The 17,519-nt window shown below is 36.7% G+C and overlaps 1 non-coding gene across 1 annotated transcript; it reads left to right on the top strand.

Moving 5' to 3' along the window:
- Positions 1-12,351: 12,351 nt before the first annotated feature.
- On the top strand, positions 12,352-12,458 carry LOC127108617 (small nucleolar RNA R71). Its single transcript, XR_007796143.1, has one exon. It is a non-coding gene; the product is annotated as a small nucleolar RNA R71 (small nucleolar RNA).
- Positions 12,459-17,519: the final 5,061 nt, after the last annotated feature.

The following is a 17,519-nucleotide window of genomic DNA, read 5'->3' as shown; positions in this document are numbered from 1 at the left end:
TAATTTATGGGCAAAATTTGTAAAAAGTTTAAAATGAGAAGCAAAATTTATATTTATTTAAGATAAAACAATAAAAAATTCTTTCAATACTTTCAAACAAATTTCAAACATGATAATTGATATTCATATATTCCTTGTGAAAACCGAAACAATGGTGCGCAAAGATGAAAATAACCGGAGAAGATAAAAGAATTTTGTGGAGACAAAAGCAGTGAAAGTGAAATATAAAAAAATAAGGAATCCTAATTGTGTTGTTTTTATAGTAAAAAAGTGGAATATGAAAGCTAAAAAACTTATTTATTTTTTAAATTTTGAAAAATTGAGTTGAGTTTTTTTTTTAAATTCTGGAATTTTCTGAATTGGATCGTGTCCTTTATTTGAAATAAGGTGTCGTGTCCGTGTCCACAACAATTAAATATTTTTTTTCTCGTTGGACACTTCAAAAATGTGTCTGATACGTGTCGTACGCGTGTCGGACACGGCGACACATCGTGTGAATGGCGTGTCAGAGCTTCATAGGTTGTTATTTACAAGTATCTTTTGATTAAGAGCTGTGACTTTTATTTTTAATTCTTACTATTTCATGATTTGAGTAAAGTGTTTCATTTTTCAGAAGTTATGTGTTTATTAGTGTTAATTTATAATAATTCCAAAATTTATTAAATAATGGCCACCCATCTCCCTGCTATCCCAGTTTTGAGTTCGTATGCTCCGCTTCACTATCCGGGATTGACAACATAGTTTTTATCCCAATAAGGTTGAGTGTATGTTTGGTTTGGCTTTTGGAATAGGCAAAAGCAATTCTAGAGGTGCAAAATTGATTCTTTAATGATTCTGAGGTGTTCGGTTTTTCTAAAGTAGAACTGATTCGGCCTCCATGATTGATTCTACTTGAAACTACAATTTGTAGCTTTTGACTTTAAACGTGATTTTTACATTGAAATTTATTGTTCAACTCAGTTTTATAGAAATGTATCCAAACATAAATCACTTTACATCCAAGTCACTTTTAATCAAAATCAATTCTACAAAATTAATTCACTTAGAATCAATTCTCCTCACCGCAGAACCACTCACCGCAGAACCAAACATACAGTAAGAAAAACTAGCAATAACATCCCATACTTACATTTTGCTAGCACAAAATTCAATATCATTAAGTAAAAGTTTCCCAATATAAATCAGTTTGGAGAAAAGTAAAATCTTAGAATTCAACCTAACGAAAACTTGTAAGATGAGGAATAGCTCAGACTTATATAAAAATGCTTTTGGGCCTTATCTCATCCAATATGGGACTCTTGACAATTCTGAATAAACATTTTTACTTGTTGGGCAATGCAACAGGGAAATCTATTCAGAAACATGGATTTGACGACGCAAAGGATGAGTTTGAACAAGCTGTAGTGACCCAATGACCGATGTGAAACACCTGACAACCAGCTACTATAGGTAGCCTTGATACTAGTCTATACTCCTAATACTAATACTAATAAAATACAATTGACAGTTTGACTTGTCATTTAACTTGAAGAAAAGATCCATAACCACATTGCATAAATTTTATAGAAAATGGAAGTATGAAAAAAGTAGAAAATATAGTTGGAATTTGAAAAGGTAGTTATAGCGAAAGATGGGTCATGCTAAGTTGTTTAGCATTTTCCACGAATCACGACACTGAATAGAGATGAGAGAAAGAACATGTCGCAGGCATCTTCGAGAGAAGAAAAGGGTCGCTTGAAATCCGGATGGCAGACCCGCCAGGCGTCTTGGTAAGCCATCTGGAGCTCGATTTGATTCCCGGGGGGTCGAATAATCTTTTGGTGCTGTTGCTGAGGTAGATGGTTTGAATTAGGGTTGTGGTGTAAATTGAGAATGGGATTAGGGTTAGGGTTAGGGTTAGGGTTTTGTTGAAGATTGAGGGGTCTTATGGGACGCAAGTGAGCGTCAATGTTGGAAGAGAAGCGAGAAATTGCGGATGATTGATGTTGCTTTTGCAATTGCTGTAAGAGCAGAAAATGTTGTTGTTGTTGTTGTCGATGTTGTTCTTGGATCAACTGCTGCTACTGCTGCATTGCCTTTGCTTCTTCCATTTTTTTCTCGAAACGAAATTGTTAATCTATCTCGTCTTTCTTCCTAGGATTATTCTCAATTTTTCATCTCTCTCTGTATTTTTACTCTCTTTCAAGGGACAAGAGTTTTCACTCGGGTGGACTGAATCGCGACTTTATGAGTCTATTGGGGTATTAACGGCAAGTGCACAGTCTAATCGCGTAGTAATAAAAGATATCGATCCCACATGGACTTATGAATCGATATACCGTTTTCTAAGGTCACTTCGTAAAGCTAAGGCGGATGATACTTTGATGATTAGGGGGAAAAGTAAAACTAAAATGAGATCTAGATTAAATATCGAATAACGCGGATATCGGTATGTAGTTCGTCGTAATTAGGGAATCAAATCTTCGTTGGTTTCTTAGTTTTAAAATAAGTCCTTTCATTAGACACTATTGATTAAAAATCTTTTCTCAAACTCTCGCTCTGTTGAATAGACTATGATTTTACCTTAACGTACGCTCTCACTATTTAGTTAAAACTAAAATCACTTTTTGAAAACAATAGAATCTATAGAAACTCTTTTTATTAAAATACTAACCGTTTAAACACCCTCGTCTCAAACTCTCGCTCTGTTGACTTAGATTATATGATTAAACTTAAATGCTTAACTCTCGTCCTCACATTTAACCTTTAAAAATACTTTTTGAAAATGATTAGAATTTAATTAACTCTAAAAATTGCTTTCGCCCTGATTTAAAGTTAATGTCCAATTTACACTGTCCAGTTAAAAACTCAAACCGTCGTTCTATTGATTTTAACTTCTTTACGTCTTTTACTCTCGTACAAAAACTTTGGTATTAACCCTGTAAATTGAGACCATAAAAAGAGTGACTATATCTTTAAATAAATTTAAACCAACTTAGTTTTGATTCCTTTATTCCGCTTACTTTACATACCGATACCTAAGTTTATTTAGCCGGACATGCTAAACAAGCCTAAACAATAATTATGCTTAAATACAGCCATGTCAGACAAACAGTATAGATAAACAGCAGTACAAAGCATATATAAATTAAAACAATAAAATTAAAGAACCTGTAAAATTAATAGAGATCTTGATTATTCCTAGCTTCGATGCTTGAACACTCCACCACAAACCGGTTGGATTTGTTCTTCACAATCTTCGATCAGACAGTAAAATAAAGGCGAAGGAATAAAATACTATGATCTAACGTAAGGTTAGATCCAGTAAAAGTTACACAATAGTTTCCGGTGTAGAAACTATTGTGAGAAAATTAATTGAATGCTTTGAAAATTGACTGGAAAAGAAAAGGAAATAAAAATTGCTAGGAAAGTAGAGTGCTGGAAAATTAAAAAGCAGTAAAAATAATGCACGGTGCCGAAAACTGGAAAATTGAGAGAGCCCCCGCAGGGTTCCACCATTGGATCTATTTATACCAATCCATCAAGTGACCGTTTCTTCCAACGTCCTTCAGTAGGTTTTGGTCACACGTCAACTGGTCAAGCGAAGAAAAGGGTGAACGTGCTTCTGTTACGCGTCAAAGCCAAAAATATAGGAATGGGGTGTGACGCTTGTCACACCTTGTGTGGCGCTCGTAACACTTAGCAGGAGGGCGTGACGCTCGTCACACCTTGTGTGGCGATCGTCACAGCATCACAGCGCCTCTCCTTGTAGTTGTGGGCTGGGCTTTAGTGGATTGCTTTTTATCCTCTTTTTGCACCTCCTTTTCTTTCTTTTTCACGTATGCTTCAAATAGTGTGACCTGAAATAAATAGAAGGAAAATACCAAGTAATATCGAATAATATGAAATAAATCGAATCAAATAATAATATAATTTAATTAAATCGAGTCCAAAAATGTGATATTATTTCATGTTATCAAACTCCCCCATACTTAGACTTTTGCTTGTCCTCAAGCAAGATACAATGTATAAATCGATTTGTAATATTAGCCAGATGAAATTTCAAAACACACATCAATTCGTACCAGGTTGCAAGTAAATCTTGTTTAGGAATAACCTGAGCTTAATCTCAACATCAACAACTACCGTTACAACCTCAGATAACCCCACCTTATGCAAACCAGTTCGAGTCACGCTATTGTAGCTATCCTAGTTCTTTTACTCTTATTTCACCCGTTTTCATTCTAGCGAAATCACATTAAGCCCTTTATCTTTTCGCGCACATAGTGGAGTAACCGGTTAGCGATTCTGATTCCCTTTTTAGCTGGAAGTTTTGGTACATAAGTTGGATAACTTCGTTATTTAGTCCATTGTAAATTGCGGGGGATCGGACCGTAGTTCGCCCTACCAAGTTCAGCACCAGATACCAGCTGAACCAACTCATAATGGATCTTTCATATCGTTTTTTTGTAGGGTCCGCAACCTTTGGATTAAATGATCAGGTAAGGATCACCTAACTTAATTAGTGCATTTCCTTATATATATTTTTTATGTTGTTTTGGGAATCATTCACTTATATTCATCGGCTCTCCACGTAGTTTGCTATTAAGATGGTGCCGACTTCTCGTATAAACTACTCGGGGTTACTATAAAACTAAAAGTTCAAGGGATTGGTATAATAGGTACTTTTCTGATCTAGCATGTTGAGGTGTTTAGAGCGTTGGGGAGGTAATAATTTTCGTCTTAATTTTACTCAAGTTTGATAAAATAAGCAACCTTTATACTTATTGAGTGTATTAAGTGTTAAAAAAAATTTATTTTTTTTTATTTTTTTTTTTGGCTCAAGAAAATTGAGGGTAAAAGATAATACAAAATTTTCACACTAGGGACTCACTCGACTTAAAATAAATGTATTATATTTAGATAAGGAAATAACAATGAAAGGGAAGATAACATACTTGAAAGAGGAATGTTGGAAAAGAAATAATCATAACGGAAACAAAGTTTTTCCCCCCATACTTAAATGAAACATTGTCCCCAATGTTTTAAAGAGAAGCGAAAAGAAAGGAAAATAAAATAAATATGCTCAATTTTGCCTGCGCCCTCTTGTTCTCGGGCCCGGTGAGCGTTGACGTACTTCCAAGTCATCAAACCTGTTGAGCAAATCAGTGAACCGCTGGTCGGTTATTGCATTCCTTGCTTCCTGTTGATGTTGCATCTGGCGCATCAGTTGCATCACTTCGTTATTCTACGCATGCATGGCATCAATAGCATCCATGATGTCATCATTAGTTATTGGCCTTCTTCTTCGACGACGTCGGGAGGATGAACCAGTTGCGTTATCGGAAGGGTTAAGCGGGGCTGACTGTTGTTCAAGACCTTGATCACCTTGCTCCATTTCTTCAAACTCGCTCGGGGCCGGGTTTGCTTGTGTAGGCTCGGTAGCTTCGGGAGCATTAAGGTCGTAGATGAATCGGTCGGGGTTGGTGACATCTGTGAGGGCAATGTTGGGTAAAACAACGCTTGGGACTTCTTGGTTATTCACCATAAGATAATACCGTCCGCCTACCCTATTTTTGATTAAGCGGCTGGAGCGACAATAACTTATATCCATAAATAGGGGTGGCAGAGATTGTAAATTTTGAAGTCGGTCCCCTAGATTCAAACCAAGTGTTATGGAGGTTATTAATCCTCCAATCACGAAAGGTTGGCGGCCTCTAGCACATAGGGTGCGGATATGGTGAAATAAGAAAGAAGCGGCGTTTACCTTTGTATCCATTGCAAAGACGCAGTGGAGGAAGAATAATTCCTTGGCATTGACTTTGCTGTTGTTGGGTCGACCAAAAATGGTGTTTTGCAGAATGCGGATAAAATACCGGATGGTTGGGTTATGTATGTGTGAAGCAAGTAGTGCATCCCAATTATCGGTTTCCACACCAGATATTTTTCTAAAGAGGTCGAAGGCGTTTATGGGCCACTGTGAGTTCGGAGGGATTCTTGGGTGGACTTGGTCTCCTACAGGGAACTGTAGCATGGAACTCAATTGATCTTGGGATAGTGAGTACTCGGTGTTGAACATGCGGAAAGTTGCGGTACCGGTTAAGTACTCGTCTTCACCGGTTGGAGTGGTGTACGAATAAGAACTTAAAAATTCTAAGGTGAGTGATGGGTAGGTAGGTTGATTGTGTGTGCAAAGAAAAGTTAAATCAGCAAGCCGAAGCATCCATTGCACACCTTGAAGTAATCCTAATTCTTGTAAACAATTTAAATCAGGATACCTGGTAGAGATGACACCTCGTTGTTGAAACCAATCGAATTGCTCTCGTTGATAGTTATCATCTTCGGATCGGAAGATGATATTTCCGAATTGTTGGTTTTCCGCCATATTGATAGGTGGGTTGAAAGAAGGAAAGAGGATGCAAATGTATTTGTATAGAGTGGTTTGTTGGAATGATGTGGTTTAGGGAGAAATGGAGTGTAGGTATTTATAGGAAAAGTTTTTGGAAGTTGGAAGAGGAGTGGGTGAGAGAAAAATAAATGTGGAGGAATGTGAGTGGGGTGGAGTAAAGAGGTGAATGAATGGGGAAAATAAAAAGGTGGGGGGTAACGGTCGTGTCCCCAATGGTCACCAACGTTCACTTATTCTGGAGCTGTCACGCTCGTGACAGAAGGTGTTACGGGCGTCACATTGCGCTTGCGTGACGACCATGATGGATTGTGTGATGCTCGTCACACCAGTCAGCTTGAATAAGGCGGTCGAAACTCGCCAACATATAGGTGGCACCATTCACTGGACGGTTCTGGGAAGCACAGAATATTATGAAGAGTTCATCACGTGATACTGTGGTAATGTTTGATCTCTTTCCAAAAAGAGTGTGTGCTAGGATTTTGTGGAAATAGCGAAAAGCCGGGTTATGTATGTTTCCAGAGAGAAACTCATGTTCCTCAGGGTCGTCATTACCCGTCAAACTTCCCCAAAAATGTTCAAGCTCTCTATACTCAAAAAGCTCTTCTTGGCTCACGGTGAATGTATCAAAAGAGGTAGGGAACCCTAAAAGGTTAGTAAACTCTTGAATGTTAAATTGATACTCCATATTGAACATCCTGAATTGAATGAAACCTCAGTTTATTCCTTTTTCGTGGTTTGGTAAATAGATCAGGGAGCTAAGTAATTCTAGAGTTAGCCTTCGGTAAGTAACAAATTATCTGCGAATAGGAGTGGTTTCCCACCCTATTTGATTCAGCAGATACAGGACACTATCTCTTAGCCCAAGTACGATCATTGCATCTTCATCAGCATAGAAGGTTGGGTGCATCTCTCTCAGAAAGTTCTTCAAATTTTTGTCTCTGAGCTCTCCCTCTGAATTTGATACCCATACGATCAATTTGTCCCATCAGGTTAGTGTTAACTAAAGAAAAGAAAAAACAAGAATTTAGTCAGGGATTGGCCAGATGCCGAAAGAAGAAAAGAAGAAAAGTTTTATAAAATAAAATAAATGAAGAATGAATATGAAATAAAATCAAAAGAATAATCAAAGAAAAGATAGTAAAAATTTGTGGGTTGTCTCCCACGAAGCGCTTTGTTTAATGTCGCAAGCTCGACATAAAACTAGTAAATGTTAATCTATAGATTTAGGAGACAATACGTCTAATTTCAGGACTTGCGAGTCTTCATTGTTTTCATCATAGTGATAATGTTTCAGACGCTGCCCGTTTACGATAAATGTTTCCATAGATTTTCCCTTAATTTCCACTGCTCCACTAGGGAAAACATTAGTGACTTGGAAAGGGCCTGACCATCTAGAGCGTAGTTTTCCTGGGAATAACTTAAGTCTAGAGTTAAACAAAAGGACTACATCGCCTTGTTTGAAAGTTTTCCTTGATATGCGCTTATCATGCCATTTTTTCGTTCTTTCCTTGTAGATTCTGGCATTTTCGTATGCGTCTTGTCTAAGTTCTTCTAATTCGTTTATATCAAGGATTCGCTTTTCACCGGCGGCCTTAAAGTTTAAATTTAAATTTTTAATAGCCCAATAGGCCTTATGTTCTAATTCTACCGGGAGGTGGCAAGATTTTCCGTAAATAAGCCTAAATGGGGTTGTTCCTATGGGAGTTTTGTAAGCAGTTCGATAAGCCCATAAAGCTTCAGGTAATTTTGATGACCAATCTTTTCTTGACGTGGCGACTGTTTTTTCCAATATCTGTTTAATTTCTCTGTTAGACACTTCCACTTGTCCACTGGTTTGAGGATGGTAAGTTGTCGCTACTCGATGTTTTACACCATATTTAAACAATAGTTTTTCGAGTATCTTAGATATGAAATGCGATCCACCATCGCTGACTACTATTCTTGGGACACCAAATCTTGGAAAGATTATATTCTTAAAGAGTCTAGTTACTACTCGTGTGTCGTTTGTTGGAGAAGCTATAGCTTCAATCCATTTTGATACGTAGTCAACCGCTACGAGTATGTACTTGTTACCGAAAGAAGGTGGAAAAGGTCCCATGAAATCTATTCCCCACACGTCGAAAATCTCTACTTCCAAAATGCCCTTTTGTGGCATCTCGTCACGTCTAGATATATTTCCTATGCGTTGACATCTATCACATTTCTTGACAGCAGCATGCACATCCTTCCATATGTTTGGCCAATAAAGACCGGCTTGTAGAATTTTAGAGCAGGTCTTGGATGTACTTGCGTGTCCACCATAATGAGCGGAATGACAATGTTGGATTATACTTTCTATCTCTTCTTCAGGTATACACCGACGGAAAATACCATCGGGGCCTCTTTTGAAAAGTAAAGGGTCGTCCCAATAATAATGTTTTATGTCATGGAAGAATCGTTTCTTTTGTTGGTAGGACAAATCAAGTGGAACCATCCCGACGGCTAAATAATTGACAAAGTCGGCGTACCATGGTGTAACGCATATAGCCAAGGTGGTCTCTACCTGTTCATCAGCTCTATTTTCTTCCAAATTAGCTATAAGTCTATCGTACGAGAAGTCATCGTTGATCGATGTTCTTTCCGGTTCCAGATTTTCAAGTCTAGAAAGGTGATCTGCTACTACGTTTTCAGTTCCTTTTTTATCTTTGATTTCCAAATCAAATTTTTGTAACAACAAGATCCACCTTAGGAGTCTAGGTTTAGCGTCCTTTTTTGTTAGGAGGTACTTAATGGCAGCGTGGTCAGTGTAAACGATTATTTTAGCTCCGACCAAGTAAGAACGAAATTTATCAAGTGCAAACACTACTGCTAAAAGTTCTTTCTCGGTCGTGGCGTAATTCATCTGTGCTTCATCTAGAGTTTTACTTGCATAATATATGACATGAAGTTTTTTATCCTTTCGTTGTCCTAAAATAGCGCCTACGGCGTAGTCGCTTGCGTCACACATTATTTCGAATGGTTCATTCCAATCCGGAGTCTGCATTATGGGCGCGGAGATCAATGCTTCTTTAAGCGTTTGAAATGCTTCTAAACATTTATTGTCGAAGATGAATTCAGCATCTTTCATTAATAATCCGGTTAAAGGTTTAGTTATTTTAGAGAAATCTTTAATAAATCGTCGATAAAAACCGGCATGTCCTAAGAAGCTTCGTACTTCTCTCACAGTTTTCGGAGGTTGAAGGTTTTCGATTACTTCTATTTTGGCTTTGTCTACTTCAATTCCTCTATTTGATATGATGTGTCCTAAAACAATTCCTTCTTGTACCATAAAGTGACATTTTTCCCAATTAAGTACTAGGTTTACTTTTACACATCGTTCTAGAACTCTTTCTAGGTTTTCAAGGCATTCTTCAAAACTTTGTCCGCATACGAAAAAATCATCCATAAAGACTTCCATGATGTTTTCAAGAAGATCGGAGAATATTGCCATCATGCACCTTTGGAAGGTTGCAGGAGCATTGCACAAGCCAAACGACATTCGTCGATAAGCGAAGGTACCAAAAGGACATGTGAACGTTGTCTTTTCTTGGTCATCAGGATGAATTGGTATTTGAAAGAAGCCTGAGTAACCGTCCATATAGCAGAAATGAGAATGTTTGGCTAATCGTTCTAACATCTGGTCTATGAATGGTAAAGGAAAATGATCTTTTCGGGTTGCTTTGTTTAGCTTTCTATAATCAATGCACATTCTCCATCCCGATTCGATTCGTTTGGTTATAGTTTCTCCTTTTTCATTTTCGATAACTGTTATACCTCCTTTCTTTGGTACTACGTGTACAGGACTAACCCATTTGCTATCGGATATAGGATATATGATACCTGCCTCTAATAACTTCGTTACTTCCTTCTTCACTACCTCACTCAGGATCGGGTTTAGTCTCCTCTGATGTTCCCTAGAAGTTTTACAGTCTTCTTCTAGCATGATGCGGTGCATACAAATAGAAGGACTTATCCCTTTAAGATCGGTGATGTTGTAGCCTAGTGCGGTCGGATATTTTCTTAAGATATGTAGGAGTTTTTCGGTTTCGAGTTTTCCTAGGTCTGCATTGACTATCACGGGTCCTTCAAGTTCTGAGTCTAGGAATTCATATCTCAGATTTTTGGGAAGTGTTTTCAAGTCGAGGGTAGGTTTCTTAAGGCATTGCGTAGGATCCGATGTTACTGCTAAACATTGGTTCAGTCTGTCTTCTACACGACAGTCAGTTAATTCTTCATTTTCTAATTCTGTTTCTTTTATGCATTCATCGATGATATCCATGAAGTAATATGTGTCTTCTATTGCAGGTGCTTTCAAAAATTTGGAAAGAATGAATTCAATTTTCTCTTCTCCTACTTCGAAAGTGAGTCGTCCTCGTTTTACGTCTATGATAGCACCGGCGGTTGCTAAGAATGGTCTTCCCAATATAATGGGGGTAACTTCATCTTCTCTTATGTCCATAATTATAAAATCGGTTGGAATGTAGAATTGACCTATGCGCACAGGAACGTTTTCAAGAATTCCTACGGGATATCTAACAGAACGATCTGCTAATTGCATAGACATTTTAGTTGGTCTTAATTCTCCCATTTCAAGTCTCTTGCATATGGACAAGGGCATAACACTGATACCGGCTCCTAAATCACATAAAGCTTTGTCTATGACAAATTTTCCTATGTGACAGGGTATAGAGAAACTACCGGGATTTTTAAGTTTAGGAGGCATATTCTTGATTATAGCGCTACATTCAACAGTGAGTGTAACGGTTTCGCTATCTTCAAGTTTCCTTTTATTAGAAAGAATTTCTTTTAAGAACTTAGCATACAAGGGCATCTGTGTAATAGCTTCTGTGAAAGGAATGGTGACGTTTAATTGTTTTAGTAGGTCAACAAATTTTTTAAATTGGCCCGCGTCTTTGGTTTTAATTAGCCTCTGAGGATAAGGGATAGGTGGTTTGTAAGGCGGTGGAGGTACATAAGGTTCTTTCTTTTCTACGGTTTCCTTATTACTCTCTTCCTTTTCCTTAGGTTTATCTTCTTCCTCAGTTGACTTTTTAGAGTTTTGATTCTCAACTCTTGGATCAGATGGCCCTTCTACCTCTGTTCCACTTCTCAATATAATTGCATGAGCGTGGCTTTTCGGGTTAGGTTGGGGCTGTCCAGGAAATGTACCAGTTGGGGCAGCAGTAGGCGCTTGCTGTTGAGCTACTTGTGAGATTTGTGTTTCCAGCATTTTGTTATGGGTAGCCAGGGCATCTACTTTACTTGCTAATTGTTTAATCTGTTCGTTAGTGTGTACATTCTGGTTTAAGAAATCTTTATTGGTTTGCTGTTGAGAAGCTATGAAGTTCTCCATCATGATTTCCAAGTTGGATTTCCTAGGAACGTTATTGTTAGGTGTAGATGAGGTCGGCTTTTGATATCCAGGAGGTATAGCTGGGGCTTGATTGGGAGCTTGTCCTGGTGCGTATAAGGCATTGTTACTCTTATATGAAAAATTAGGACGGTTCTTCCAGTTTGAGTTATAGGTATGCGAGTAAGGATTTCCTTGAGCATAGTTCACCTGCTCTGCTTGGATTCCTGTTAGGAGTTGACAATCTGTAGGAGTGTGCCCTTGGATTCCATAGACTTCGCAATTTTGAGTCACGACAACCACGGTGGCTGGAGGTGATACATTTAAACTTTCAATTTTCTGGGCAAGAGCATCCACTTTTGCATTAACGTGATCAAGGCTACTTATCTCGTACATGCCACTTTTCGTTTGAGGTTTTTCTACCATTGTTCGGTCGCTTCCCCACTGATAACGGGTTTGGGCCATGCTTTCGATAAGTTGATATGCGTCAGCGTAAGGTTTATCCATAAGCTCACCACCTGCGGCGGCGTCTATTGTTAATCTTGTGTTGTATAAGAGACCATTATAGAAGGTATGAATTACTAACCAGTCCTCTAAACCATGGTGTGGACAAAGTCTCATCATGTCTTTGTATCTTTCCCATGCTTCGAAAAGAGACTCGTTATCTTTCTGTTTAAATCCATTTATCTGGGCTCTTAACATAGCTGTTTTGCTTGGAGGAAAATATCGGGCAAGAAAGACTTTCTTCAACTCATTCCATGTGGTGACTGAGTTGGAAGGAAGAGACTGAAGCCATCTTCTAGCTTTATCTCTTAACGAGAAAGGAAAGAGACGAAGTTGAATTGCCTCTGAAGTGACACCATTAGCTTTAACAGTATCAGCCTATTGAACAAATACGGATAAATGAAGGTTTGGATCCTCGGTAGGATTTCCAGAGAATTGATTCTGTTGCACTGCCTGTAACAGCGAAGGTTTAAGTTCGAAGTTGTTTGCTTCGATTGCGGGTGGAGCAATACTCGAATGCGACTCATCTTGCGATGGAGCGGCGTAATCTCGAAGAGCACGAGCTGGTTCTGCCATCTCGGGTATCGGAGAAGGAAGAAGATTTTTGAGATCAGGAATTTCGATTGGAGGAAGATTGTTTGTAGCACGATACTCCCGAATTCGTCGTAAGACTCGGAGATATCGTTTAACATCGTTGATTCGTAAGTAATACGGTTCGCCTTGTGAGCGAGTGTGTGGCATACAAATCAACGAAAAACAAGAAAAAAAATAATAAAAAATTGCCTTAGTCTCTACAGCGTAACAGAAGAGTTACGATATCGACTAAATAAAAGTCCCCGGCAACGGCGCCAAAAACTTGAATCGCGACTTTATGAGTCTATTGGGGTATTAACTGCAAGTGCACAGTCTAATCGCGTAGTAATAAAAGATATCGATCCCACATGGACTTATGAATCGATATACCGTTTTCTAAGGTCACTTCGTAAAGCTAAGGCGGATGATACTTTGATGATTAGGGGGAAAAGTAAAACTAAAATGAGATCTAGATTAAATATCGAATAACACGGATATCGGTATGTAGTTCGTCGTAATTAGGGAATCAAATCTTCGTTGGTTTCTTAGTTTTAAAATAAGTCCTTTCATTAGACACTATTGATTAAAAATCTTTTCTCAAACTCTCGCTCTGTTGAATAGACTATGATTTTACCTTAACGTACGCTCTCACTATTTAGTTAAAACTAAAATCACTTTTTGAAAACAATAGAATCTATAGAAACTCTTTTTATTAAAATACTAACCGTTTAAACACCCTCGTCTCAAACTCTCGCTCTGTTGACTTAGATTATATGATTAAACTTAAATGCTTAACTCTCGTCCTCACATTTAACCTTTAAAAATACTTTTTGAAAATGATTAGAATTTAATTAACTCTAAAAATTGCTTTCGCCCTGATTTAAAGTTAATGTCCAATTTACACTGTCCAGTTAAAAACTCAAACCGTCGTTCTATTGATTTTAACTTCTTTACGTCTTTTACTCTCGTACAAAAACTTTGGTATTAACCCTGTAAATTGAGACCATAAAAAGAGTGACTATATCTTTAAATAAATTTAAACCAACTTAGTTTTGATTCCTTTATTTCGCTTACTTTACATACCGATACCTAAGTTTATTTAGCCGGACATGCTAAACAAGCCTAAACAATAATTATGCTTAAATACAGCCATGTCAGACAAACAGTATAGATAAACAGCAGTACAAAGCATATATAAATTAAAACAATAAAATTAAAGAACCTGTAAAATTAATAGAGATCTTGATTATTCCTAGCTTCGATGCTTGAACACTCCACCACAGACCGGTTGGATTTGTTCTTCACAATCTTCGATCAGACAGTAAAATAAAGGCGAAGGAATAAAATACTATGATCTAACGTAAGGTTAGATCCAGTAAAAGTTACACAATAGTTTCCGGTGTAGAAACTATTGTGAGAAAATTAATTGAATGCTTTGAAAATTGACTGGAAAAGAAAAGGAAATAAAAATTGCTAGGAAAGTAGAGTGCTGGAAAATTAAAAAGCAGTAAAAATAATGCACGGTGCCGAAAACTGGAAAATTGAGAGAGCCCCCGCAGGGTTCCACCATTGGATCTATTTATACCAATCCATCAAGTGACCGTTTCTTCCAACGTCCTTCAGTAGGTTTTGGTCACACGTCAACTGGTCAAGCGAAGAAAAGGGTGAACGTGCTTCTGTTACGCGTCAAAGCCAAAAATATAGGAATGGGGTGTGACGCTCATCACACCTTGTGTGGCGCTCGTAACACTTAGCAGGAGGGTGTGACGCTCGTCACACCTTGTGTGGCGATCGTCACACCTTGTGTGGCGATCGTCACAGCATCACAGCGCCTCTCCTTGTAGTTGTGGGCTGGGCTTTAGTTGATTGCTTTTTATCCTCTTTTTGCACCTCCTTTTCTTTCTTTTTCACGTATGCTTCAAATAGTGTGACCTGAAATAAATAGAAGGAAAATACCAAGTAATATCGAATAATATGAAATAAATCGAATCAAATAATAATATAATTTAATTAAATCGAGTCCAAAAATGTGATATTATTTCATGTTATCATGGACTCCTAAACTTCAGGGTTTGTTTCGTAAAATGAAAATTTTAACTTACATTCTTCGTCCATGTCCAAACCAATTTACATTAATAAATTACAGATTCGTATCAAATCAATTTAATTGTTATGCACTCGTTTATTATTTCAATTATACTAGTAAGAGACCCTTCCAGTACAATAAAGTCAACAAAATGAGAAAAAATATTTAAAATATAATTATCATCATATAAATATTAATATAGTGTTTAGAATATAAAGTAATATTAATATAAGGTATTTATATATAATGAAGTTTATAATGGTGTAATATTTGAAATATACACTCAAGTTAATATTTGATATAGTGTTTTATTAAACTAAAATTATATTGACAAAGTTCAATATTTCAAATATAATATTAATTTGGATTAAAAAAAAGAATTTAATTGATATATACTACAGTGTAAAATGATTTTACAGTGTCAGTTAATCATAGACGTTGGATATTGAAACAAGTTTGACTTTTATTTTAAAAACATATAAAGTAATACAAACGGGTGATGATGATGAATCGATAGTGTAAAACCTTTTACGTTGACAGTGTATAGTAATTAATCCCTAAAAAAAATATAAAACAGAATAATGTAGTAAAAATAAAATAAAAGTTGCCACAATAAATAACTAATAAATAACATTAAACTTTAATAATAACAATTAGAAAAATAGATAAAAAGAGTTGTATTTCCTTTAAGCATTGTTTCTTCTGACATGTCTCATCAAATTGGTGTATTCAAATACTATGATTTAAAATATAATTTAAAATTTTATATTTATCATTAATTTATTATACTATTTGTAATTCTCTCTGTCTCATGATAAATGACTCAACGAATTAGTTCACACATATTAAAAAAATTAAATAAATAAAAGAGAGAAAACAATAGTTTTACTAAAGTGTCTATTATTAACTATTGAAACTTATGAAAATAATAATAATTAAATAGTATAATTGAAAAAAAAATTGTATTACATATTGAAACGAATCATTCATTTTGAAACTTTTTTTCTTGCAAATTGATCACTCAATTATGGGTCGGAAGAGTCCATTTTTTTACCCAAATAACTCATTTTTTAAATTAATTCACAAAGTAACACATGTTTCAAACAAACTATTAAAGTACCCCACTTTCAAACAAAGAATTTTTAGGACGAAGTGTTGTTGGCAGACGAATTGGCGACAACTCCATATTTTATAATGGATGTGCCAATTGGATTACATGGTGTTGACAATTCAATTGGCGTCAATGTACATATTTTAAATGGAGGTGTCAATTGGCCTAACACCCGTGTACATTGTGAATCATTTTAGTATAAATAACAAAAATTAACATTTAATTAAAAATACTTTTACAGAAACTAACGATGACGATCAAGTTGGTCATACCGGTCATCAGTTCCATACCCCTAGCTATCGTAACTTGTTGCACTCATTGTTGATTCACTCTATGTGTTTGAGGATTTTAGGTCTTATGAACATCACCAGAATCCCTAAGAAGTTCTTGCATTTCTAAGAAGTCTTGTGTATGGAGCGACACACTATCGTAACTTAGTTTGCGACCTATGTCAGAGTAGTGTGGATGTGTTGATGAGGTCATTGGTGTGCGGCCTGGACGATTGGAGGGGGCATTAGTGTGAACGGTTCGTTGGAGAAATGTTGAAATGGTTATTGTGGTGTTTGATAGTCATATGGTTGTTGTGATGTTTGGGTGTTTTGGCTATGGTGCGGTGTTTGGGTGTTTTGGCTATGGTATAATGTTTGAGTGTTTTGGCTATGGTATGAGGAAAGGTTGGTGTTATATGTTCCTTGGATGTTTTGGCTATGGTATGATTCTTTTCTTATGTGGAAGATCAGACAAAACTCCAATCATAAAGCATACTAAGAACACGTATCTCCAGATCGAATCGGGCTCTAATACCAGTTGTTGAGGAAAAAAACAAAGCATAGAGAAAAAAGAAACATAATCACAACACAAGAACATAACGTGGAAACTCCAAAATCGGAGAAAAACCCAGGACTATTGTTAATAGACAACCAGAGAATAACACTATGTGAAAATTGTTACAACATATAATATACCCTTAACTAACCTAGACCCCTCAATACACACACCCTCCAAAACAAATATTTAACTACATCTCACAACACTCTAATACAAGAGTATTAGAGAACAAAGAAAGTTAAATACAAGCTTAAAATGCTTTTGACCGATGTATCTTAGAATGAAAAACTTGAATCATATATATAGCGTTGAACTCCCTCTTCCTTCACAAAACTAAGAGATGTGGGACTTCAAAAAAATTGTATCTGATATATAGCCTTGGACTCTCTCTTCATTCATAAAACTAAGCAACGTGGGACTTCTTCAGCATGTATATTTTCAACCAACCCCGACAACCTCCACCTTGATTGAAAATAATACATAAACTTTCATTGTCTTCACCGACAATCATACTCGGTCATAAAGAGTATCAACATGTATATTTTCAACCAACCACATCCGTTTCTCCTTTGGGGTTTCGGTAAACCCAATAGAGTAGGACATGTTATCTGCCTCGTCACTCCATTCAGAATAGGGATGGTGGCAAGTCTTGGAGAATTCA

Source organism: Lathyrus oleraceus, chromosome 7 (assembly GCF_024323335.1).
Source record: "Lathyrus oleraceus cultivar Zhongwan6 chromosome 7, CAAS_Psat_ZW6_1.0, whole genome shotgun sequence".
NCBI classification, from domain to species: domain Eukaryota; kingdom Viridiplantae; phylum Streptophyta; class Magnoliopsida; order Fabales; family Fabaceae; genus Lathyrus; species Lathyrus oleraceus.
Note: the sequence above shows the minus strand (reverse complement) of the source record. Positions and strands in the feature narration are given on the sequence as shown.